General features: G+C 40.3%; 1 long non-coding RNA gene across 5 annotated transcripts; it reads left to right on the top strand.

Moving 5' to 3' along the window:
• The first annotated feature begins 925 nt into the window (after positions 1–925).
• On the top strand, positions 926–24,003 carry LOC147756319 (uncharacterized). Of its 5 annotated transcripts, none has more exons than XR_015326739.1 (5): positions 926–1,030; positions 2,241–2,481; positions 8,362–8,427; positions 17,412–17,609; positions 20,342–24,003. It is a non-coding gene; the product is annotated as an uncharacterized LOC147756319 (long non-coding RNA). The 5 variants fall into 5 exon arrangements; XR_015326740.1 differs by lacking the exon at positions 20,342–24,003 and adding an exon at positions 5,110–6,810 and having other exon boundaries at positions 17,412–17,976; XR_015326741.1 differs by lacking the exons at positions 17,412–17,609; positions 20,342–24,003 and adding exons at positions 5,110–6,810; positions 13,551–15,065.
• The last annotated feature ends 938 nt before the right edge of the window (positions 24,004–24,941 follow it).

The raw sequence follows: 24,941 nt of genomic DNA, 5'->3' as shown, positions 1-24,941 counted from the left end.
CTGAAGACATAAAGCAGCTTATTCATGTGACGAGAAATTAATAATAGTTTAACGCAGTATCAAGTATAGGAAACACCATGCGCACTGTGGTTATCGGATATTGTGAGCCTTGTACTTTCACAAAATGATATAATGTTTTGTACAACAGCAAAAAGAATAATTCTTTAAAAAAAAAAAGAAGGTAAGCGGTAACCTAATATAGGGAATTATTACGAGGCTTTCGGTAGCGCGTGCGAAATGTTCGTTACACTATCACAATAAGTTGAAAAAGACAGGAAGTACAAAGCCATCAATGGCTAGTAGCTGAGGTACACAATGAAGCCGAAATTCACGCATTTGAAAACATCACTCGAATACACGATAATATAAGAATAGAGAAAGCTATTATTATAACAGTAAATGACGCTATAAAAATAATATCGAACGAATACGAAGAACTGGCTGATGATGTTTGCTTTTGTACGGCTGTGCCAATGAATGACGAGTGAGTTTCGTCAGTAAAGAATAGGTCACACGGGTACTATTTCCGTGTAACATCTTTAGTTTAACTTGGGGTTATCCAATGCAGCAGTAGGGGGTCGAGCTGTTCACCGTTGAACTAATGCGAACGTACTGTATGGGTGATTGGTGTCTAATGATTTCCTAATCGTAAATATACAACTCTATGCCAGCGAACATCGTGATTGCAGATGTAACTGCGGAAGCAGACAACAATGATTCCCCAAACATATCTACTGTTGTCACATTACGGTTCGACAAACACACTGAAGCACAGCGAAACGCATATGAAACATCTTGATAGTCGACTTCATCATCTACCACGCAATCTAACCGTATCCCTACAACTATGTCACCTCAGCGAAAGACAATACAGTACACAATACGTTTTTTCCGTCTTTCTAGGATACTAAATAGATAATGATTTTGTTAATAGGCACGATAGTGGCGCCATCATAAATCGACCGCTTGTAAACAATGTAAAATTATTGATATTCTCATGGTGTGTACGCTCACGTTTGCCAATGCACTAGTAAGTGAACAATCGCCGTAGACTATTTTGTACTATTTTTATCCTTGAGTTGTCCTGAACACAATTGCTGATCTGTGAGTTTATGAGGAGAGGAGATAAAACCCAACTAGCAGCTTTTATCTTGACAGGTCAGGTTTTTTTCAGGTCAGGGGAAGGCGAACGAAGTTCCATCGATTACGTGTTTAACTTTGTCACTTTGATGTCAAAAGATGTATATTTGATGCTTTATCCGTACCGGCATTGTTGTCACGCGCAAATACCTGTTTACTTACATACGAAAGTTCTGTAGACCAAACAAAAATACGCCGATTAGTCTTATCGAAATTAAACACACAGAATCATCAACTGAACAAGACGCAGCAAAGCTGTGCGCAGATGGACATTGGCAACTGTGACAAGGCCAAACACACAAGTTCCTCGTATTTAAAAGGCCATATTAAGAGCTTGCGTCTCCCAAGTAAAAGCCATCTAGTCGTACTATGTTGGATAGTGGTTTAGGGCTACATGCTTGATATAATAGGATTAGAGGCTTAAGAGCCGGAGGCAAGCTGTTTGAGCTCGATCGCAGCCAGCTTCCGATACATTTTCTACCTATAATGATTTTAACCAAGAAAACATAAATGGATCTAAAAGTTTTAATTAACCAGCTAATTACTTAGCATGGCTGTACGTCTACAGAGAATGAAGTTTTTGTTCAGCCTTGGTCATAAACTGAAGTTATTCAGTACATTGGGACGACTCATTTTAATATGTATACGACAATAGTCGATTGCACCCCACAATATTTATTAGTAAATTTAATAACATTTTAGTAAAATGCGTTTTCAAATCGAGTCCGGTGCTCATTATTATTCGAGTAATGATTATTAACGTGAAGACTTATTGTCCTCTATCTTCTGGTAGGCTAGGTGTAAGGTCGCGTACGGGACCAAAATAAAAGGTTAAAAAACTGTGACAGTGGCTTGCTTATGTCTAGGCAATTAAATTACATGAATTGAGCTTTACAGAAGTACAACTTCTCCGTATTATTTCAAGCATGTTTTGACTAACATATTGCAACTTGAAACTAACTTTCTGTGGTAGCTATAGCGCCGCAACAAAATACGTCTACCAAACAGTCGTGTTCACGTATACCAGCACATACATGTACAAGACGACGAACGATATTTTCTCAACAATGTTTATAATTTACGATCACAAATTTAACCAGGTGACCGGTGGTCAGGTCTGTTAGGTCAGACATCCCAGAAGGGCGCACGTTGGCAATAAGCAGCTACCGAATACGGTCGATAATTTGTTGATTGGTTTAGGGAATCACTTCCACACTCGAATAGTCAACCAGTTTCGGCCTGCCTACTTTTGCGCGACAAAGGGCCCGCGTACACGTCTACTACAAGATCGAGCGCAAAACGCTTAGTGAGGCGGGCGCTGGTGTCCCAGCGATAAAATGGGTATGTATCGCGATGCATAGGCACTGTTTCCTCCGCTGTTTACAAACGCTGCATTTTTCCAGCGCCAATGGTTAAGCTGAGCCAGAATTAGTAAATCAACGTATCTTCACATTATTCTTGATAGTCTTACGAAATTGTTTTCATCAACCTTTTGTTTTTATGCGTTCCGAATGTGTATATATATATATATATATATATATATATATATATTATCTTCGGTAAATACAATCGAGGATATGCCCGTTTATCTATACAAATTCTTTGCTTTGCTCAGAAACGACAGCTTGCAGTATAGTTATGTTATAATATTTCGTCATGTTCTGCATAATTACCAAGCTGTTAGGGTATTGGTTGGGGTATCAGAGTAATTGGTAGAGTATTAGAGCATAGGCGCGATACGTCATTACTGATTCATTCGGTACACAATATTGCTCCTGAAAGGTGTTATACAGTTTATATATATATACACATTATACAGTTGAAAAAAATAGAAGAGGAGAGCTATTCTGAGCAACGAAGGGAGATACATACGGATTGATTTTTACGTAGTATTAATGTTTTACGCCTGCGACCGCTAATTCGGTTCAATAGCAGTTAATACAAATTATTGAATCATGATTATAAATAACCAAAGGATTGGTAGTACCTATCTACGTTTGTAGGGTTCAGGCTTCTGATATACACAACAACTCAATGTCCATGTGTCTGCCTGTAGCTATGTAAGACACTCTCTTCTATAAAGCAGTTTTTCCTGCCTAACATTTTGCTTTTGAAATTTGTTTTTCACACAGTCAGATTGAGCTGCGTCGTATCGTTGTTACGGCTTTCCTTTGACCAAATAGGTCTCATTATTTGCCAGAAAACATTGTTATTTGCGCGAAATTCTGAGCCATATTAGGTATCCGAAGCCGCCGTGGTTCCTAAGACTGTTGACAGAGGGCGCTGCAAAGACCTGCGCCGAAAGAGGGATGCCTGCCTACTCGGTTGCTTGAACCGGTGTTGAATTGCGAACCTTGTCTTGTTCGAGTCGCTGCCCCCTTATTTTTGCCAAACCCTACGACTGGAATTTTTTTCCAGAGAGCCAAATTGCGTGTAATTTCAATGCATGCCTATTATTAATAAATACGCATGGCTTTTTTTACAATCACAACGTAACAACAATACATGGAAGGTATATGAGAAAAAAAGCTAACCAAAAAAGATAATAGGTGTTAATCAATAAGAAATAACAAAAACAAATTCGTAAGGCGTCTATAATATTTTTATAAAGCATCTATAAATTTGTCAAGTGTCTATATTTCTTTTAAATAATTAATATTTCAAAAAATCATAGAAAAACTACAAATTACATTAACTTCTACTTCAAGTGTCACGCGCTAGCCGGTCATCGCGCATGTTCACTTTGCACCGAGGCTCGTATATTATCCGCCGCTGTATTAATGTGCTAAGATAATTTATAACTTAGTTTTTAATAGCTGAAGCCATAAATATCCAAGTTCCATCCATACATGAATGGTTGAATAAACTACAACGCACGAAGAAAAACTGCCACAATTATTTTTGGATGTTTTTTTTTGTAATATTGTTGACTTCATTGTCGGTTATCTATTTATTTTGCTATTAATTTCTTAAATAACCTATCGCGCCTCAAGATACTACAGTTTCAAAAGCGCCCTACACTCGGCGATGCCCTAAAACCTCTGCAACCCACGCTTTCGCGACTTGCGTTGGCCGTATAGTCTACCGGATCTAGACTGGCCTTGCTTGAATTTGCATAGCAGTTATCTGTAGCCTGCTCGTGAATTCACGCCCATAGTGCTGCCTCTCTTCTAGTAAATATTGATGCCTTTTTAAAACATTTCTTTGATTTCTTCAGGTGCTCTAGAGTGACGTTAAGCTTCGTTCGGAATTTCTTATTGGCGTAAGTGCATTTAGCCCTGAAAACGACTAAAACAATGTAAAGTCTTTTCCCCTCGTTGCAGTAATCTCTGTACCCGCCACTGTCGAAACCAACGTTCCTAATTGCTAATTAGCACGTACCCACGACCGGGTCGTCTTCTCTCTCCTTTGTTGATCTAAAGGAGGAAAACATTTTTTTTTCCCTATTCCTTCAAGTAGAAGAACCGGGGTTTGAGATTTGTAGAGATTTAAGGTTCTAATCAGAGTCGCCTATATTAAAGATTATATACATATAATGTTTTCGGACGAAATCGTCTTCTCAGCTATGGAACTTTGAGGTGATGTTGCATCGTTACTGTTCCTTATGGCAGGTCGCTCGTGCGTACGATCCCGGCGGAATAGGGCAGCATTAGGCAGTCATGCCAGCTGTGGTTGCTCGGTACGCTTGGCTATCAAGTGTTGCACTGTTGGACAGATAGTCATTTTAGCGAAGAGCAGCTTGAATATTTTTCGGTTTCACTAAATGGATCACCTACCCACACACTGATGCACAACCATAGGGTTTATTTACTGGTTTTGCCAAAAGTTCAGACGTGACTTGTCTATAGTCGGTAACCGTTGTGCCTCTATTATGTTGAACAGTGGTACCCACACCTAAATATGTGTGTTTGCATGTGCCACTGTCGTTGCCTGATGTATCTGTTCACCTGGACGCCTTCGTTGTTCAAGTCTATTTCATTCAAACAACCACCCGCGTTGTGATGATCCGTTTCTGTGCGCATGTGTGTGGCGGAGATCTGCGGGAGTGCATGCAGCGAGCAGTCGTCATCTCAAAGAGCGAAGATTTCGGTCATTGAGAACTCTTCATCATCGTCAATGATTGCTTGTGCGCCGTTCAGGTCATCAGCAAGCCACCCGACAGCAACGGCGGCCTGATGGAAGTCTACCATTGAACCGAGACGAACTCAACGACCGCCTCACGAATAAATCTTCGACTTCACCAACAGCGGAAAAAAGCTCCTAAAAACTAGCTTGCGAAACAGCCGGCCAGCGGTGATTCCCCTAACACTATATGCGTACAGATTCGATAGCTGGATAGGTGCATACGGCGCTATATTTACATAGATCTCTTACTGCATGTGTGTACTGGGGTACGCGGAAATATAGCCGGCCAGTGTTAAAGTAATAGTTGTCATATCACTTAGTGCGACCCTCTAGAAACCAGTTAGTTGAGTTTACGAAAGTTTACTAACGTCACTTACGATACCAATGACACCGAATAAGACGTACTCTCATACCCGAAAATGATGATCTCAGCAGATAACTGGTATTTTGGTAAACGGGGTTCCGGATCATAATGGAGGGTTAGTTGTATTGTTAATAACATAGAAAATTTCAGCTATCGTTATGCTACATCGGTAAGTTCAAATACTTCTAAAGGGGTCTCACTAGAGTATAATGTTTCTGTTTAGATATTATGCTGCCTCAGCGACCGGTGAATCCAGTAAATCGATTCAACTAACAAACGACAATAAGATTCTAGCGGTCCCGACTAGTTCCTGATCTGTCAGCTCTCCCTTTGAACGTGTATCTATTCTCAAAATGTGTTTTGCCGACCCGATAACGCATTCAAGCGAGTGAGTTAGAAAAGCAGGAATGACGTTACCAAGGACCATGAAGTCAAGGGGATGAATTGAAGTACTAAAACGGCCATTGGCTTTGTCGATTTAAGACTTTCTGCACAACCAAATGTGATGGCGGCACACAAGTGAGCTCATCGTGGAGTAGCTGATTTCTCGAACACGAACGATCAGCAAATAATTTAGTAAATTTCTGAAGCAAAGTTTCAATATGTATTTGATGTATATAGATTGGTCACATCGAATCAGGAAACTTACTCTGTAGCCTTGTGTCATCAATTCAAATTGACATCCCAACACCATCGGCATTTATCGAGTCAAAAAATCATGGACAACATCGTTGAATGTATAGTGCTCTATTTTTGCTTTTGGCTCCTGGCTAAGTTGCTTGCCGTTTTATCTAACCGATAATACCGGTGCGTAAAATCATAGCTATAGATGCTTTTGATTTTCGACGAAGGTGGATACTTAATCACAAAAATGATATTTGCTGATATGAGTTCGGTAAAAACGGTGGACTACAACTATTTTCACTCGTAATTTTTTTGTATACGAAGTTCCCTAAGAGTGATCGCTATCATTTCTAGCTAGTCTAATTGCGGATTGTTGACTTATTTTTATTTACAGCGCGCTCCGAAACAACACTTAATGTTTAATGCAGGCTGCTCTAGAACGATTAGGTATACTAGCAAGTCGTTTTGGGCCGAATACGTTTTTCTATACCGTATTCCGCGGGCTTGTTTAACTTCACCTGCAATCCGCTCGCGCCACCTCTGATATTTTACCATAGGTAAGCGTTGAGGTATATAATAAGAACGAATTTGTGTTAGATTGATAAGTAGGGCTTCGTAACATATCTAATATACACTTGTATATCTACTAACTTGCCATATTAACGCCAAACATGAAAGTATTATTACACTACTAAGAGACAGCACTTCTTGACGCAGAGATCCTTGCAACGAATCCGCCGCACGATGACACGTTATCCACTGAATTACAGCCCTTATTGGGCATACATTTTGCGCCGAATACCCTAACGATGGCGATTCGTCAGCTTATCCGATCTTGCGGCAGGACTGAAAGCCACAACAGGGCGCTGTTACAATGATGGTAACGAGGTCAGGATTTGTTCAAAATGTGCCCCTACGAGATAGTTTAACGTAGTAGCGTAGGCAACTCAGCCTATAGACGAAGTCTGTTTTCATCTAGACATTGAGCAAATATTAATTTTGCCACTCTGGCAGGCCGGGGCTTGATATCGTGCATTGCTAAACATAAAAGACATTTGTTACCTAAAACCGAATGCATAGTTAAAATAAGACCAGCAAGAGATTCGTACCTGCGCAATTCATACGTTTCGTTACGGAGACTGTGCTAGCCGAACATCTGGCTTACCTGCTTCAAACGTAATTTCTATTGACATAAGCTTAACTTTTGTGGCATCCTTTGAATAGATCGAGCTTTTACACGAAGAGCGCGACTATGCTCAGAGGTCCGGATATTTTGGCGGAGAGAGTATAGATTTTCAGCCGTTCGTAATTCTTTATAACAATCCACAGCTTTCAAAGTAGACTTCTTTCATTCAAACGTAAGACAGTTTTCGTTTTCGGCGAAATTGAAAAATTCAGCGTTACAATGTACGAAAACGTGTAATACATAAAATGAGCTTTTGTCATCAAAGCTGCATCATCACTTACGTGTAGACGTCGCGTAAAATGCGCTCTGTAATTAAAAGCTAGAATGCCTTGTTGCAGTTCGGCCGAATATTAAAAAAAAACACTTACCGAAGCAATCCACTCTTGAAAATACATATCTAGTTGGCCTCTTGTATACACACACAACAGCAACAAAAGGACTTCGTTAAAATTGGCAACGTAAATTCGTCATTCTATAACGTAAAACCACACCAATTTCAGTGTTTTGTATTATTTTAAATCTACGCATCTCCCGAAACTAGACATTTCTGGAGGGAACCGAGGCATCAATAAAGCATGACTTAATCCTAGCATTACAAGTGTAGATCCCAATAGCACGCCACTGTTGGAGAACTGTGAGGATTCGGATGAACTACTCTAACCTGTTGTTGGCTGATGTCAATTTCTTAGAAAAAAAAAAAGCCCATAAAGTTAATGTAAGGACGGGCAGAGATGTTGGTTATTGGCAGATTTTCTTGTCCACGAGTACTGATGCAACACGCTCCGGTAAACATTCCCAAACCTTCTTTACGCAAGGACATCCCTTGCTATCTCCTGATTCGCATTTGTTTGTTAGACGACGTTGATACGAAGATATTGGGTAGCTACAAGTTTAACCGTTGTTTTTCATTACCCATTAACAGGGAATGAAATATCGTTATTTTGCGAAGAAAGGCGATGTAAAAACACAACCGACAAGACGCCTCATGGTGAGTGGAGGTCCACTTTCTATATTACTTACGTGTCGATTACTTCGGTTCACTAAAGGGCACCACAGTCACATACACACATACAGGTTGTTAATGTAAACGCATAGTTTAGAAATGAAAATGGAGCAACAATGTTCTTGTATTTGCCGATTAGGACGGGCTGACCAATAGCTAGTTATACTGTCAACTCCATAACTTGTTTAGTGCCTTAATTTACCTAATTTATCAAACGTCAGCATATCAAAATAGGCTTCGTACTGTATCGCTATCTGTTTTTATGTGAAGTACAAGCAAATTTTTTTGCAAACAAATTAAAAAAAAAAAACATTTAAGCTGTCGATCTACATTTATCTTGTTCACTGAGCCTCGACGCCCGGCGAATCATCCTTACTTAGCGATCTACGGTCTACACAGTGTTTCTGGTGCTACATACGGTCATGACGATATATATACTAGGGTATATATAGATTTACTTATAAGCTATATGAATAAAGAAAGCGATTTCATAGAAGTTTACTCACGGGAAACTGTCCATCGGCCGAGAACTTTTGCTCGTCCCGAGACGCCAGTCTGCCAACACTATCACTCCTTTTTATAACCAACGTGTGATTTCGGCTGTGTGAATTGTTGCCAAAGACAACGAACTTTAACTATGCGTTCTCTTAAAAGCCTATTTAATGGGGCGATATAAAGAGTAACGACGCTTAGGGGCTCTTGCGAGATATCTGTAGATACGAGCTTCTGAAAATTCAAGCACAGTTAGCCCGTGTCTACAGGCTATGTCTTCAGAGCCCTAAAGTAATCTTTCCGGACATCTGGTACAAGTAGAGCATGCGGCTTAGGCAGTGTTGGAATAACGCATTTCCAAATAGTCGACCGACTAATTGGTACACAGGGATCCGCTTAGATAAGAGTCGCTTGTCACTCCCGCAATGAGGGTGCCCTCGTGCCGACCGTCCGTGCGTCGGGATGCACTTCTGTGATTTTTTTGATGGCTACGCAGTCACTCAGTACGGTCCGCTGACCCGTTGTCATTCTCCGCTCTCTGCTCATTCACTGCAGTAAACGCAGCTTGCTGGAGTGACGTACAGGCAACTACAAGTTACACGTTGTTGTGTCACGATCGCGAACAGAAGTGAGGACGGACAGTAATTGACGACTGGTGAAGTGCGCGCTTCAAATGAAGTCACTGATGACCTACGACTCTTCAACGACATCGCTTAACGTCGATGTTTCATCGTCAACGTGACGACTTCGACGTTGTCTGATGGAAGAATAACGTTTACAAGACCCAGGTAGACGGAGGCAAAGATGAAGCCGACGGGGACTGAGAAGCCGGGGACAGGTCACTTACGAGAGTAGAGGCAAATGTCATCGAGAAAGGAAGCAGAAGGAGATGGCAGACGAATGGCAAGCGACAAAAAGCGAGTGAATTTTGAGGCAAACTTCAATGTATTGTGTATCAAATACTTAACCAAGAAATGGCCTGGGTGAGGGGTAACGGAAACACCCGCAAGCCAGCATCGCGAGTTCAACTGTTCTTGAATTCTGCCGGGTCCAAAGAAAATTAAGCAGAATCGGTATTTCAGTGATTGCATCGGAGAAACACGCGTTTCTAGATAAAAGCTATTATTATTATTATGTAATAGAAAAAATTAGAGCAAACTTTCAGTATGGCTTTCTTTTGGGTTAATGATTCCGATTGACATTGATTTCCTATACGAACGCACATAACTCTTAAGGATATATTTTTCAAATAATTTCGTATTACACGTGATTGCCGTCGCTTTCTAGTTCTTACATACGACACACCTGTTTTCATTGTAGCCATATTTTTTTCGCCGGGCACGTTCGAAATTCAGAACCGTCGCAAGCACAAGTTACTAACCTGGCGAGACTAGTTGGGTCTATGGTGGCTTCCCTTTCCCAAACGATATGGCACGATTGTCAAGCGATGGATATTCGCAGCTTGAGCAGATACTGTGCGGAAACCTCAAAATGCCTTATTCGTTTTGTCACTGCCTCTTAGCCCGTACAGGTAAGTGCGCGATACCTCACGTGAGCCGTGTCGAACGTTTGGTAGCCAAAGATCCATAAAGGTAATGTCACTCCGTTTGCTCTCGCGCGTTCTGGCCAACATCCCCTGCTCTGCGTGTCCGTATCCCTATGGCATCATAGCTGGTGTATGTCTATCTGGCCACTTTTATCGCCAACGCAACGTTTCGGACAGGCGAGCTTCGGCAACGCTATTTCTCCTTGCTGTTTCACGCCAACTTTCTAGTGGAAGCAACCAATGTCAGAGGCATGGGGGGCGAAAACTTTACCGAGTTTACATGACGAAATGCTCAAGGGGCGACGTCGATCAAAATCTAGCTTGTAACAATGAAGTGTACTATCAACTTGAACAGTACAAAAGGTTTTCTCCATGCTGTGCTTGGCGCACGCAGGCGCGTGAAAAGGCCGGCGAGTACGTCAACTTACCCACTGGAACTCCTCAAACTTCGTTTCCAGCCCAGCGATTGTTTCTGGACTGCAAAATTAAATCACTAGTCTAAAAGTTCACCCGGGCTCTTACGGCTGCTTGTCGATGTTTTGTATAGACGACTGATTGAACGAATTTTTCAAGCAGACTACAGAGCGACTTCCTCAAGTAGAAGACGAGATTACTAGTTCGGTGGATTCCAAAGATATGTGTTTCTCCACACGAGTGTCGAAGGGTGGCTGTGTCAACGCATATGTGCGTTTGCACAGATACCTTATACTGTAACGGTGCAGTGTCACCCAGCTAGTTTGGTGTAGACTGGGATAGACAATGTCTTCTAGCTCTTGCTCTCCTTCTAACACCGCCGCCATTTTACATCCGGCTACAGTCCACTGTTGGAACAACCATTATTGATACTGTTGCTATTCACACCTGCTGCAATTGGCCCCATATATCAATAAAATCGCGTTGCAAGACGTGACATAGCGCCGCAGCAATGGAATCTGCAAATGGACACCGGAGCAAGTCACTTGTACTCGCAAATGAGAGGTGTATACGTGTTACGTATGTATTCAAAGCACAGGATTGAAATAGCAGAGAGTTTAGAGGTTTAGAGAGGTCTCTGGACCTAGCGGGAAAACCGGTGAAAAGTAAAGATGGGAGACGACAATAGAATGGTTCTAAAATGTTGGCAGGGTCCACGAACCTAAACAGAATCGTGTGCAAAACGCAGTGGTCAAAAACTTAGGCACCTGTCATTGTCAAGCATGACACAAGCCTCGGGCGGTATGCTCGTCTGTTAAAGCTAATACTCAACAACGTGTTTTAAAACGGCCGTACGACACATTTTTTGAAATTGGGCACGCAATAGACCAGGAAAATCCTGAGAGAGGCCAGCAAGAAAGCATAACTCACATACTGAGATCTTCTTGTTTAAACTAGTAGAACGCCTCATTCGATGACAGATGGAGACACATCAACCTAATAACAGCGATCCCTGCTTTTGTTCCCACTCAGATTTTTTTCAGGCAATTTTTTTCAATTTTTCATTAAAAAAAAATTTCAGGCAACTACTGAACCGAAAACGAAGGGGTAGAAGACAGCACTAGAGAAACTGAATTTTGGCTATGCAAAATGTGCATGTAGACCTATGTATTCGTATTCGAATGCACTTTATAATAAGTGACCACTATTTTACTGTGATTAGGTCATAACCTTAATTTGAGGTCATAATGCACAGAGAGACACGTCTTAAAAACGAAATTCGGCCTGATGGGGGTACCGCTATATCTAGACGTTTTCCATGACTGTATATATGTAGATGAGCTGGTTAACTTAGTTGCTAGATAATCGTCTACGAAATATCTGCTAATGTATTCCGGTGATGGCAATGCATAGATGCATATCTATCAAACTGATTTTAGAATTGGCGCGCAATAACTAAATATTTTGTAAAGTCAAAAATTAAAAAACCCTAGCAATGCGTTCGCTCTGGTTACTTTGTGCCGAAAATAAAAAGCGCGACGGGAGTGCCGAGGCGGAGATTTTAGGACAGAAAGAAAAAGCGATTGGTTTCGCATAGATCTCCCTAGCTCTTCGACAGCGGACAAATTTAATGGAAAAGCAGGGGCAAAAATATAAGATTGTGGCTACACCAGATAGAACAAAACTGGATATTTGTCTCCAGTTTTAGTTTATCTACGATCGTCAGCGACATATGCCTTTACAAATTGTGCTGTGGACACCTAAATTTGCCTTAGATGTTGTAAAGGCAAGCTGCTCCGGAGCAAATACCGAAGTCATTATTATGTGTTGCTGAGTATTCTTAGAATCGCAGCTTTCGTATACGACTACAGTCGTACAATGTTCCACAATAAAGAATAAACTATTACGTATTTAGAAAAATTTTTCAAATACACACGCGAATTAACACAGGAATCCCAGGAATTATTCTTTTACATTCTGTAGATGACCTTAAACGCGAAAAAAAAAACAGTCATCCTGCTAAATATGCATAAAGTGGAATAAATACACAAGAGTTACTTAACAGTTTGAGAGGAATACGTATACAAAGTAAGAATTCTTTTTCATTAATTATTTTATAAAACTTCATCTGAACCAAAACAGATGCTTTAACTTAATTGTTTAAATATGTTCAAAGTGTTGTCTCTGACGCTTGTCAGTATAATCAACTTACATTGCAATTAGAACTTTAATTTAGGATAAAATTACGTTCTAGGAATTTTCACAATATGCTTTCTTTAATACGAATGTGAAGGCTACGTTAAGCATAATAGAGAGTCATCGATTCGCTAAAGCCTTCGCTCAAGTGTGCTACATAAAAAAATACCAACTGAATTAAGTGTTGCTCTTGATAGTAGACCAAAAGCCTAAAAACACAAAAACTCGAAAAACGAACAAAGGGTCCAAAAATTTTAAAAAGGTTAACTTTTGAATGACCCAATTGGTAGCTAATGTCCCATACGTAAAGGGGTAAAACGACCCCTAGTTTCCGTATTAAAAATTTAGATTTATAAAAACTCGATTTTTTCGGCCATTTTGATAAACTTTTAGGCCTGTTAAATCCTTACATTATAAAAGATCCTCAGTTTCGCTTTGTGACTTTTTTTTTATTTTTCAGAGGTAAAAACTGGCAATAACGTGGACCTTCAACTTTGACACAAAAAGAGAACTTTTTAATGTTGGTGGAAGTTCAGCCAAATAGAAGAGATTGGACAATAGTTGATTTTTGCTCATATTGAGACAACGTACTGTTCTTCATTATTCCACGTTTGTCTATTTATGTTAGCAAGAACTAGCTTAGGAATAGCGGATGAACGTATACCCGCTGCGACAAACGGCCCGCTAAAGTGTGCCCCATTTTAACTAGCGCACCCTACATATATATATATATATATATATATATATATATATATATATATATATATATATATTGACACGAATCCCTTAACTGTTTTAAAAAATTTAGTCCGGGCCTCGGCGAAGTGAACCGTACAACTTCTCCGTTTGATCGAGTATAGACACAGCATCAAACCCGCTGATGGCACGTGCACCGATATACAGTACATACAATACACATGCGGATTATGGAAAAATACGTAACCGTGCAGTAAACCATGTATCGCTTGATACGTAGTGAAAGGTCAGAACCTACTGAAAGAGATCTTTATAAATGGATCGGTACTGACGTCAACAAGGACATCAAGGGTCTGACCTATCTCTCGGTATCTGATTATTCTTGCAAGTTAATTTACAGTTAGTACTTGTAGAAATTATTTGCTGACATGTTAGTAGTAGTTTGTAAATATCCTGGGATACGATGTTTTGGGTTCTATCTCAGATTATGAGCTTTCAGGTCTGAAGGAGACACTGATTCAGAAATTAGAAAGAGAAACAAGTCATGTTTATATAAAAAGATGGCATAAATATATCCACATGCGAACAGCTAAGTGGACACTTGAAAAATTTGCAATGCACTAAAGGAATCAGATTCCTTCATGTATCATACAGTCAGCGATCAGATATTTCCTCTGATCCGTACATCAAACCCAAAGAAAACCGCTGTTCTGAAATCCTGTTCCCCGCTACCAAGTATAGAGAAGGTGAATGTAAACGACGAAGCGATAACCCGGTCTTTACAGTGAGGCCATTGTTATTCAAATTAAGGCCATTAAATGACGTGGTTCCAAGTTAGGATTATAAGTAAGGATTAAGTATAAGGTGCTGAGTACATAAGGATATGTACGAAAATTAAGTTTGATAGATCACCGCGCTAAACAATGTTCACTGAGAAGTAGCATATGTTTGTGTTCTATTGGGATGACAAAGCAGAAAATGTAATAGAAAAGCCCGTGTAAATGAAGCCGATCTGAAGTCTGCTTCTCACACCATTGGCGCTATTGACAAATAAACGAAAATCATCTAATATGAACTTCTCTGTGGGTTTCTTCGGTCAGAAGTGGATAGCCAAGGCTAAGCAGAAAGATCAGACTAATCTTAATTACCCGTTACGCTCTACTTGATCGAAGTTCTAGAATATTAAAAAACGCAATCCATTGCAGTTTCTCCTTGTTCATTTGAGGCCAATGTAGATTGGTGGACATTTTTTTATACGTTAGAAGATTTATTATTTTGAAAGAACCTAAGATAAGAGCCAGGCGATAGACAGCAGCTCTAACAAGCCGGTTTCTTCTCTACAGGAGAAACACGCGGTCTGTCTCTGCTAGGCTGCAGCTGACTAGAATATGAGACATTCTGAATTAACTGAATATATGGATTGATAAGCCTGCTTTAAATACTAATAACCCTTGTATGTTTAACTTAGTAACGATGATAAGATCTGTCTGCAGTGCGTATCGAAATGTCAAAACACGACAGAGGCGCATCTACGTTCTGTAGAAACTTTTACGGCAGCCTTTTCGGCTGTTGACAATGAAAAGGCTTCGCGCGCGATGGTTTTCGAGCATACTGTAGGTTTTTCTATTTAATTGCGATCGCTTCAGGCTATACTACAAGCGTAGAAAGCACAGAGCATCCGTACAGAACCAGATCTGTATGTATTCAGTTAAATATTCAATATATGCGCTTACGTTGGCGTCATCATCGTTTCTCCGGTGCTAACTATGCAGAGGACAGAAGTGCTTACGTCGACTTTTACATGACTCCAATTATGCATATCTACTCTTTTTGATCATTGTTTTACCTAAAACTAAAAACCAATTGGGCATCTCTTATTATTCGCGTAAGAGGATCTATTAGCAACACAAGTGGTTTGACGTGGTACGAGTAACTGCTTCAAGTTTGATCCTGTTATTCAGCGCAAACTTTTCGAACGCTGCCATATTGAAGAAGTTTTGCAAGCAATTACTATCCGTTGACGTTCTCTGTAGTAAGATCGGGTTGTGCCTTAATTTGTCGGTCGTTAGGTTCTTATATAATGTATATTATTATAATTGGCAAATTCTAAATAAATAACTGGCCGGTTTATTGAATAATTTCGGAAACATTTTTGTGCAAACATAGGAAGATGATTAGTTAATTTGTACAACTCAAAAAATGGGCTCGTTCGAAAGACCAGAACCGGCTTGCAATACCGTCGTAAGTGTCCCGAAACAAAGCTGCTTATCCGCAAAAATAATACTACTAGTTGTTTGGTAGATTAGCTTCAGCATAAACTGCTTTTTAATTGATTGTTCATCTCTGTCGTCAAATGAAGTGGCCCATTTTGGCCTAAGCCGAGTAAGTTATACATAATTTAGTAGAATCGAACTATTCTATTTAAAATCGGTCAAGGCCTTATTCAATTTAGATCCACCCCAGCGACTGTTCACGATCTTAGGTGCTTAAAACTCAAGAAATCATTCATCTCACAACAGAGATTAAATAAGCCATCACCGTAGTTTTTAGTTTAGGCTTTGCTCATTAATTTTTCGCTATGCTATCTACGGTGAAATTTTGAATAGTTTGCTGTGAAACGCGGACTCAATACAATATCTACAACCAAAAGCCTATTATCATTTTGTGTTTTTACCAGCTGCGTAACGGCTGAATGTCTTAAATAGTATGTAAATCCCTTTTTTAGAGTAGAACTTGGCTAGACAACACTAGGGGTAACGTTTTCTAGAAGTTTAAATGCCGCCGGGCTCAGAGGAAGCGGATGTTTTTTCGACGGGCTGACAACGGCGGTCCTATTCAGGTCGAGGTCTTTTTGCTTACCTATAGGTCGCGAAGGATTCTCTACAGTAAGTAATCAGATTTCAATAAAAAAAAAATACTGGCAACTTTGAAAAAGCAAGCATCCTTGCTTTGTTGCTAGGCGGATAACCAATTCTATTCGTAAACGCGTTGCTACCTAACACTAGATTGATGTGTAAGTGTGATTGCTTCTTTTCCTAAGTTGATCAAGTGATAGTCCACTGCTATATACCGCCAGAAAGCTTTCGTTCACCCTTATGACTACCTTTATACAGGCCACAACGTTTATTTTTACTTAGGGCGTCAAGAATAAGTATAACGATTAGCAAAAAGCCGCATTTTTGATACCTACTTTCTTTTTTCCAGTGTCAAAAGGGCTCACAAGTAATGTAGAGCTTTTTTTCAGATACCGCGGGGGACTGCATAGCTAAGTGATCATCATCATCCCTTAGACGTGCTCTAAGCCAATTCGAAGCGTGTAGTTGAGCGCGTTTTTTAGGTCGAAGATGTTATTTTTCAATTTATCAAGCCACCTTTAGGTATGCTCTTAACTACAGGATCCTTGTCGTGAAGCCTACGCTTATCCTAAGTCGATTCGATAGCTTCTTAAACGCTGTGAGAGACGAGTAGGGAACGCTGACGACGTCTCTCTTTTGCTACTTGGCATTCAGGCCAGATGTAATAATAAAAGTTTGCGACCAATGTCCTTGTAGAACAAACAAAACAGCTTCGTAATGGTGTATAGTACTAGACGCTCGGTAAATTAAAATAATTTTTTGTTTTTTAGGGCTTGTTCACATCATTCCTACAACCTGCGCCATAGCAGACTTCCTCTTTCTGATGATCGGTTCGCATCTCGTCTATGTAGCGCTGACAAGTACCTCTCTCTCATGGTTCAACCATCGACATGAGTAATCTCCTTTAGTGAAAAAGGATGACAACACACTAACGAGTTGTTCTGTTCAACTAATCCGCACTATCTTTGGTACGTAAAAGAAGAGGAAACGATTCCTTGCACTATTTGGACCTAGTAAAAGAAGCAGGGGATGTAGTAATTCAACTGATCACTAGAGTCCTATGTCCCGATCATCGTAGATTAGCGATGGGTTACAATCATAGGTCGCCCATTGCATTGTCTATAATAAATGAAACGGTAAACCTACAGGTAATCAGAAACTGAATACAATTGTTTGCTTTCTTGTAAAGAATACACCCTAAGCCTTTGCACAGTAGAAATATTAAAATGAAATCAATTACGTTCTATACTGAAATATATCAATTCATATACGTAATCGCTTTGACCGCAAATCTAATCGATGCACAATAGCAGAGTATTTGTTAATAGAAATAAAGTTTATATCCTAATACTATTAGATTTATGTCTTACATTATTTTATATGTAAACACATCCAAGCTTTGTCTATAAGCTTCATTTTAAGTCTGGGACACATGCATCGTAGCGTATGACTTCTACGCATCCGCTATTGGGGGTTCGGTTGTCGTGTCCACTATAAGCCGACGAAACAAAACCCGCAATTTGATAACACTGAATTTAAGACATGCAACATATTCCCCCTAATATTTAATATTACATAAGATTTTTGCTTGTAGCCTAGTTTTCCAGTCAGCTCTTTTCTCCTACCAAGTTACGCATGGCTTTTGCAAAACGTGAAATAGCAGCAAGCAGATTTCGGGAATCGTGATAGGTCGGAACTAAAACGGTTGTACTCGCGCTTTAGGCAGCTGCCCACAGAATGTTTACACTGAATTTTCGGTAATAGAAGGAACACTGAGAATTGACAGGGGAATACGGACTGGAAGCTGAAGGAAGAGAACAGTCAGCCTTGGTTTTAGGCCGTGCTGAATTTGTGGCGTGGCGACCGTCAGCGCCACGTCAACGAGACGGCCAATGAGACCACTAATATCATAACTACTGGCATGGTCAGCAGTGCCACTACGACAAAGATAAGCCATTCTCCTTCCTCTTCCACATCTTGACTACAAGAGACTGTGTGCTTTATGTATCGGCGTTTGATCGGGGGAAGTGGATTAGGCTGAGGTAAACAGAGGGCGGACATGATGAAGCTGTTGGACGCGCGAGGATAGAAAGATAGAATGGGCCACCAAGTGAGTGGGTCAGGCCATCAAATTTGTATCAAAAAAAGAGAAGAAACTGAGTCGAGAAATACAACATGGACACGATGTGAACTGCCAGGAGAAAGCAACAAAGGAGACGAAGTTGAAGGAAAAAGGCTAGGCGGGCGACTAAGTGGGTCGGTATGTAGGCAAGCGTAGGTGTTGTTAGATAGCTAAAGGAAGAAGAGGATGTGAAGTCGCGCGATAGAAGTTGGAGCGAGTGACGGGTGCAGTGCGGCAGGAACATTGAAGGTCCCAGATGTCAGAAATGTTGGATAAAGGTGGAAAGAAAATCGGGCAGAAGAAAGGCAAAGATAAAGAGAGAATGACGAAGTGATAGGCAGAAAAGAGCCGGCTGCGATGACGCCAGGAGAAAATACAGAGCCGTCAGAAAAAAAAGACCCCCGGCAGTATACACGAGTAAGCCTGCACAGACAAATACACACGCAAGTTCACAGAAAAGTACACGAGACCAGAGGTTAGAACAAAAGAATGTTGGAAGAGATAGGATGAAGACCGTGTCTGCCTGTTTCATCTTGGAAAGGAATCTCGGAAGGTAAGCGGTTCATTTAAAATTCTAAATGCTTCGCTTTACATAGACGACCAGTGGCCTCGTCGCAGAACGTTGGAGATTGGGAAACTAGCGCAAAAAAGCTCAGAAGAGCGCATGAGAGAATAAAAAGGTATAAGAAACGACGAGCCTATACCTAAGAGGAATACTTCTGACTGTAAGGTCACTAATTTTTATTATTTTTTATTTATTATTGTTATTGCTAAAGTAATTGCAAAAAATCATCTTAGTATTGTTTCGTAAGTCCTATTGGCCAACTGTCCAATACGCATGATGTAAGCATCATAATGGAAGTCGAAGGACATGAACCCAAATACCACAAACTCTTGTTTAGTTAGCGCATAACAAGCAGTGCGCCCGCGCCACAAAAGAGTAGCATATTTAAAAGCAAAAAATTATAGAAATTAAATCGTTTGTTGACATTTTTACGTTTTTACAGCATGGGCATACAGTTAGTGTAGGTGACTTTATCTTTCGTGTATACTACTGCGATACAATACACACCCAATATATAATGTTAGAGTATTAATAACTTTACAAATACGAAAAGTCATTTTTGAACTTCTCATTTATGATAGCTAACTGTATAGACCACTTGAACGTAAAACTAACCGCCTTATGTCGTTCATCACTTATGTTGTCAAGCATTTCCTGTAGCACACTTCACAGCAGCAATCGCTAAGTTTTTGGAGGACCAATTTAAATTTCTTGACTGTAAAACAGTACCATTACAAAAAGTTATATCACGTATGCACTCATAGTCGGCATTTACATGAAGTGACCTCTAGCCTTGAAGGTCAGTAGATCCAGATATAGATAATTTTCGGCAATGTCATAATTCATGAGCAAGAATCTCTCGGCTGCTTGCCAAGCGACGCATCAGCAGCCACCAACAACGGCATCTTTTCAGCTTGTTACACCTATTCTGTCCTATTCATCTCTGACTATGTCTTATCTTCATTGGTCTGTTTAACTGACGATCGTGCTCCCGATGGCATCTCTGTTCGTAGACGGCTGAACCAACCGTTATGGAACCCACGCCGCCGGGTGACAATCGGCAATCGGAGCAAACGACAATCTGATGATGTCAATCTACCATCAACAGCGATAGCTCCGCCGTTCTTCCCGCCAGCCTCGCAAGCGACGTTCACGCCACCTCCGTCACCCCCATAGTAACTGCTGCCGCTGCTTTTCGTTTGCTGGGCCGCATTTTCCACAGCCGACCTCGTGCCAACCTCTTTACCACAGGAGCAGCAGGCGGTACGCCGTCTCAACGTTTCAATGAACGACTAGTAGCTTCGGCACTACCACACACAACGACACTGCCATTTCACCTCTGGCCATTGTTCCTCGTTTCGCATGCCCTTCTTCCGATAGCAGCTTACGTCTTAAGAATTTGTATACCTTTTTCAACACCACCAAAAGACGTAAAACGGATCGCGCAAGTTTCGCTCATCATTACGCGCGTCTTGAATCACTAAAACCCCTCCTGGCAATGAGCTAGCCTGTCGCGCGGATGACCGTCTCATTGCTTTCCCATAGCGGACGAGTGGCGGAGGAAAGCCAGCTAAGGAAGCAACTTCAGTTCAAGAATTATTTTCACCACAGTCGCCAGAATCGTCTACCTCGGATCTCATTCGGTCGTTTCCAAAACAGTTCTCGAAAAACTTCTTTTGCTCTCGCTTGCGGGCGTCATCAATCGCAACCTGCTTTCTCCAGCTGCACCAGCCAATAAGTGCCCTATGTTAAAAAAGCTAAGCAAAGTAAAGACCGTGTGACCTGGTAGTCAATAGACAGATATACAGAGTGACCCCAGCCACATGAAATCGTCAACCAAACAAAATAACAATATGTCTATAACATATAACCTCCGTGCAAGAAACGGCGTTTATATATCGTGTGTCTGTTAAATTCAACATAAAAACAAAATAGCGAACGATGAAAAATTACAAACGAAGAACGACAGAGGCGGTCCGATCACAGAAGCCGCAAAATAGCATCAGTGCTAAGTATTCCGTCCGGTAACTTCATTTGAAAGGAAGAAACAGCCCGCACGCCGTACACCAACACAAAATGACTCAACCAACTGAATAGGGCATATTACTAACAACTTCGGCAAGAGACGCAGTGAAAGCGAACCGGTAGAATGATCCTCCGAACACTTCAACGAAAAACAGCAAAAATGGTACGGCAGAATGAGATGAAGGAAAATAGACAACCGAATGGTAGAATTTAAGAACGTGCTAAGTCGAGCGATAGTAGTGCCTTAAAAAACATTCAGCTGTTGTGCAGACTTCCATTCAAGAACTGCCGCGTTGTGGATTTTGATGTCATACCATATATGTATTACAGTTGTAAGAGCTTGGAACAGCCCTAGAAGAACACCTTGACCATTACGTATGGACATGCTGGGGCAAAAGGAAAGTGTCGACGTGTCTACCACGGCGCGGTTATGAAAAATTCCTATGTATCTTATAGCCATTTGCTGCGGAGCCCTGTAGAGGAAAGTAGTACTATAGATACACTGGACGTCGCCTGACCAATGATACCATTCGAGCTCTGTCAGAAGTGTACAGAAACGGTACATTAGCGACCTTTTTCCCATTGAGCTAAACAACAAATACATAAACAAGATTTGCATTTTACAAAACAAATAGAGCTACCCTCGTCTGTCTTTGTCCACGAGTAAGTTAAGCATAATATTTAACTTAAGGAACGCGTAAAAAGGAATGTTCTGCTGTAATTGTTATTCGTATGGATACCGTACCGTTTTCATCGATTGATTTTTTAACGGCGGAATATTGTGAGTGACTATTGTAAGCGCAGTGTGCAGAAAACAACATCAGCGGATAATAAGTAAGCAGACTGACATTGTTACAATATGTACAGCCATGACCCTACCCAGCCTGTTCTCTTTCGCCGCGAACATCGTCTGCGTGTTTTGTGGGTGCGACAGCTAGAAGATTAAGTTGCACCAACTATTCTCTTCAGTCGATCTGTTGCACGGCAAATGCGCCACTAATTCTTAGAACAGAATGCATAAATAGAAACAATATTGCGTAGGTGTCGAAACGGGAAGCAACAAAAGCTGATCGGTTAAGACTACTAGCAGACGGAGTACGGGAGACATTGTGACGTTTAGAACTCAAAAAAGCAATCGCACTCATGGTTCGTCCTACAAGGACGTTCGAAGATCGAGTTAAGCACCCTAACGAGAGAGCATAGTCTCTTGCGACACTTATTGCAATATGGATGCCGATAGAATATTTCTAGCTTTATTCTCACCATTCTCAGTTGGTGTTTTTTTTTCTTTCAATTCAGACGTTTTTTCGTTACCTCGCTGAATATAGGCTGGGGCAAAAAGTTAACAATCATCTGAATTTGACCGGCAATCGCTGCGTTGTTTAACGATCACGTCAATTACCCAATCACGATCTGAGGGAAAAGTAAAACTCCGATGCTCACGATCTTGCAGATGCAAACCGGCAGTCCATTTTCGAGGCTCTCTTCAGTCGCAACAATGCGATCGACAGACAACAAAATGACGCCTGACATAACATCTGGTTTTCCATCTTGTCATTCATCGCACTCGATAATAACCCAATGAAACATGAGAAAACTGGTAGGCGAAGATCTACTTCTTGCTAAGTGTCTTACAGCGAACACTTTAAATACATAAAACAATAAGTCCAGCAAGTAGATATTATTTTATTAGTAGATAGTATTTCGATAGAAATAAATACGCGTGTCGGGTATTATCAGCTAACTGATATGGGCACATACATCGAATGACTACACAAGAAAAATAATTGGAAGCCCAAGACTGATAATAGGGCGCAATTAGGAATTCTGGATGGACGTACTTAGACCCGAGCAGGATGGTTCGGGTTCCAAAACGAACGTAGACGTATCTCGTTTCGTTCTGACGGTCAGACGTTTGCAACAATACTTAACGCCAGTGAAACCAAATGTAAAACTTCAGTAACGATAATAGTAGTAGCAGTAGTAGTAGTAGTAGTAAACGACATATTAGTAGTAAACGACTAATTAAAACAGCTTTGTAGACTTGAAATTAGTTCTTCGTTAGTAGAAACTAAGGGGAAGCCATATCCATACTCACCACCTGGTAATTGAAAAGTGAGGAAGTTACAGAGGTAGATTGAACCGTCGTACATAACCTGAAAGGAAAATCTGACCATATTATGGGTACTGATAAATTAAACGTGTCAAGTGACATGAAAAAAAACACGGATAGAACAGCTAAACGAACATGGAAAAGGCTTTTTCATTACTTTATGGAAAAAAAACAAACATTTCTATTGTCTTAAGGAACTATTATGATCTCCAGCATCCTAACGTGTTGCCTTATGTCTTTTGTAAGCATTTTTTGAACCTCGTACACAGGACGATATAGACGCTGTTCGACTTCAACGGCAAATGTTGTGTACTAAAGCCAATAACTGAAAAAAAAACCGACTTGTCAGGTATCACAAATGCAAATAATGATAATAGCAATACACTTTCTATGATACTGTTGATAAATCTTAAATACCCAGTCTGCACCGAAACTTGAGGCGCAGTAGTATCCTGCTTTTACAAGTGGAAACAAAGGGTATTTTTTTAATGTCCAGATTTATTTAATAGTATACAATACATTACATAATTCAGTTGAGTTCTCACAGTTTTTTTTTGTTAGGTTTGCTCTGTGTCATAATATGATAATTCCTCACAATCCTAGAGGAGAAAGCGAAATGTACCCACTGCACCGCTATTTTTGAATGCTCGAGCAAAGGCGAAGACAACTTGAAATTTTCGGTAAAGTATTGACAGTGTTAAATTAAATTTTAAAAAAATTGTAAAATTAAAATGTGCTTTAGTATAATAGCAGCATTAGTCTAGCATGCAAAGTAGATGGTCTTACAAATAGTAGTTAATGATATCGTCTATAATCATCGTGTTCATCATATCTATTTTAATCAATTTGAACAATTATCAAGTTATCAAGAACTTTAAAATAAATATACAAGCTGATTTTAGAGTTGAACAAAGTTACTATGCTTGGATACAGCTTACCGTACAGACAATGTGATTTTATCTTCTGCAAAAAGCACAGTACAAAATGTCTTTGATACCACCCATTTTTTGTATATCCGATTGCCCAGTTCGGCAGTATTGCCTGCTGTGATTACGGAAGCATCACAAAAGCCGTCCCTCGCAAGAGCAATTCAAATAAACCGACTCAACCGAGGTACCGAGTCATTTGGCAATAGTAAAAATAACAAGGAAATCCCAAGGCATTGCCTCGAAATACGTTGCAGCGGACAATAACTCGTATATGCCCGCCTCAAGCATATACAAAATAGTTTTTATTTGTTAAGTCCAAGTTTATCGGTTGGAAGGTGCGGCCTTGTAACTCAATAACGGATACTTTGCTAATTCATTCTAGTTTAAATGAGTCAAATGTATTTCACGCTCACACCTTTGTCATTTTTCACCTAACAATAATCCATCTTCAAGAAAATCTTGCGACGGGAAATTTCTGCATTACTTCATTCGAACATAAACACAAATTAATCTAAAATTGTTAATATTGCAGAAAGTCTTCCGACT

This window comes from Varroa destructor, unplaced genomic scaffold, assembly GCF_002443255.2.
Source record: "Varroa destructor unplaced genomic scaffold, Vdes_3.0 BEIS01000004.1, whole genome shotgun sequence".
Taxonomy (NCBI): Eukaryota; Metazoa; Arthropoda; class Arachnida; order Mesostigmata; family Varroidae; genus Varroa; species Varroa destructor.
Note: the sequence above shows the minus strand (reverse complement) of the source record. Positions and strands in the feature narration are given on the sequence as shown.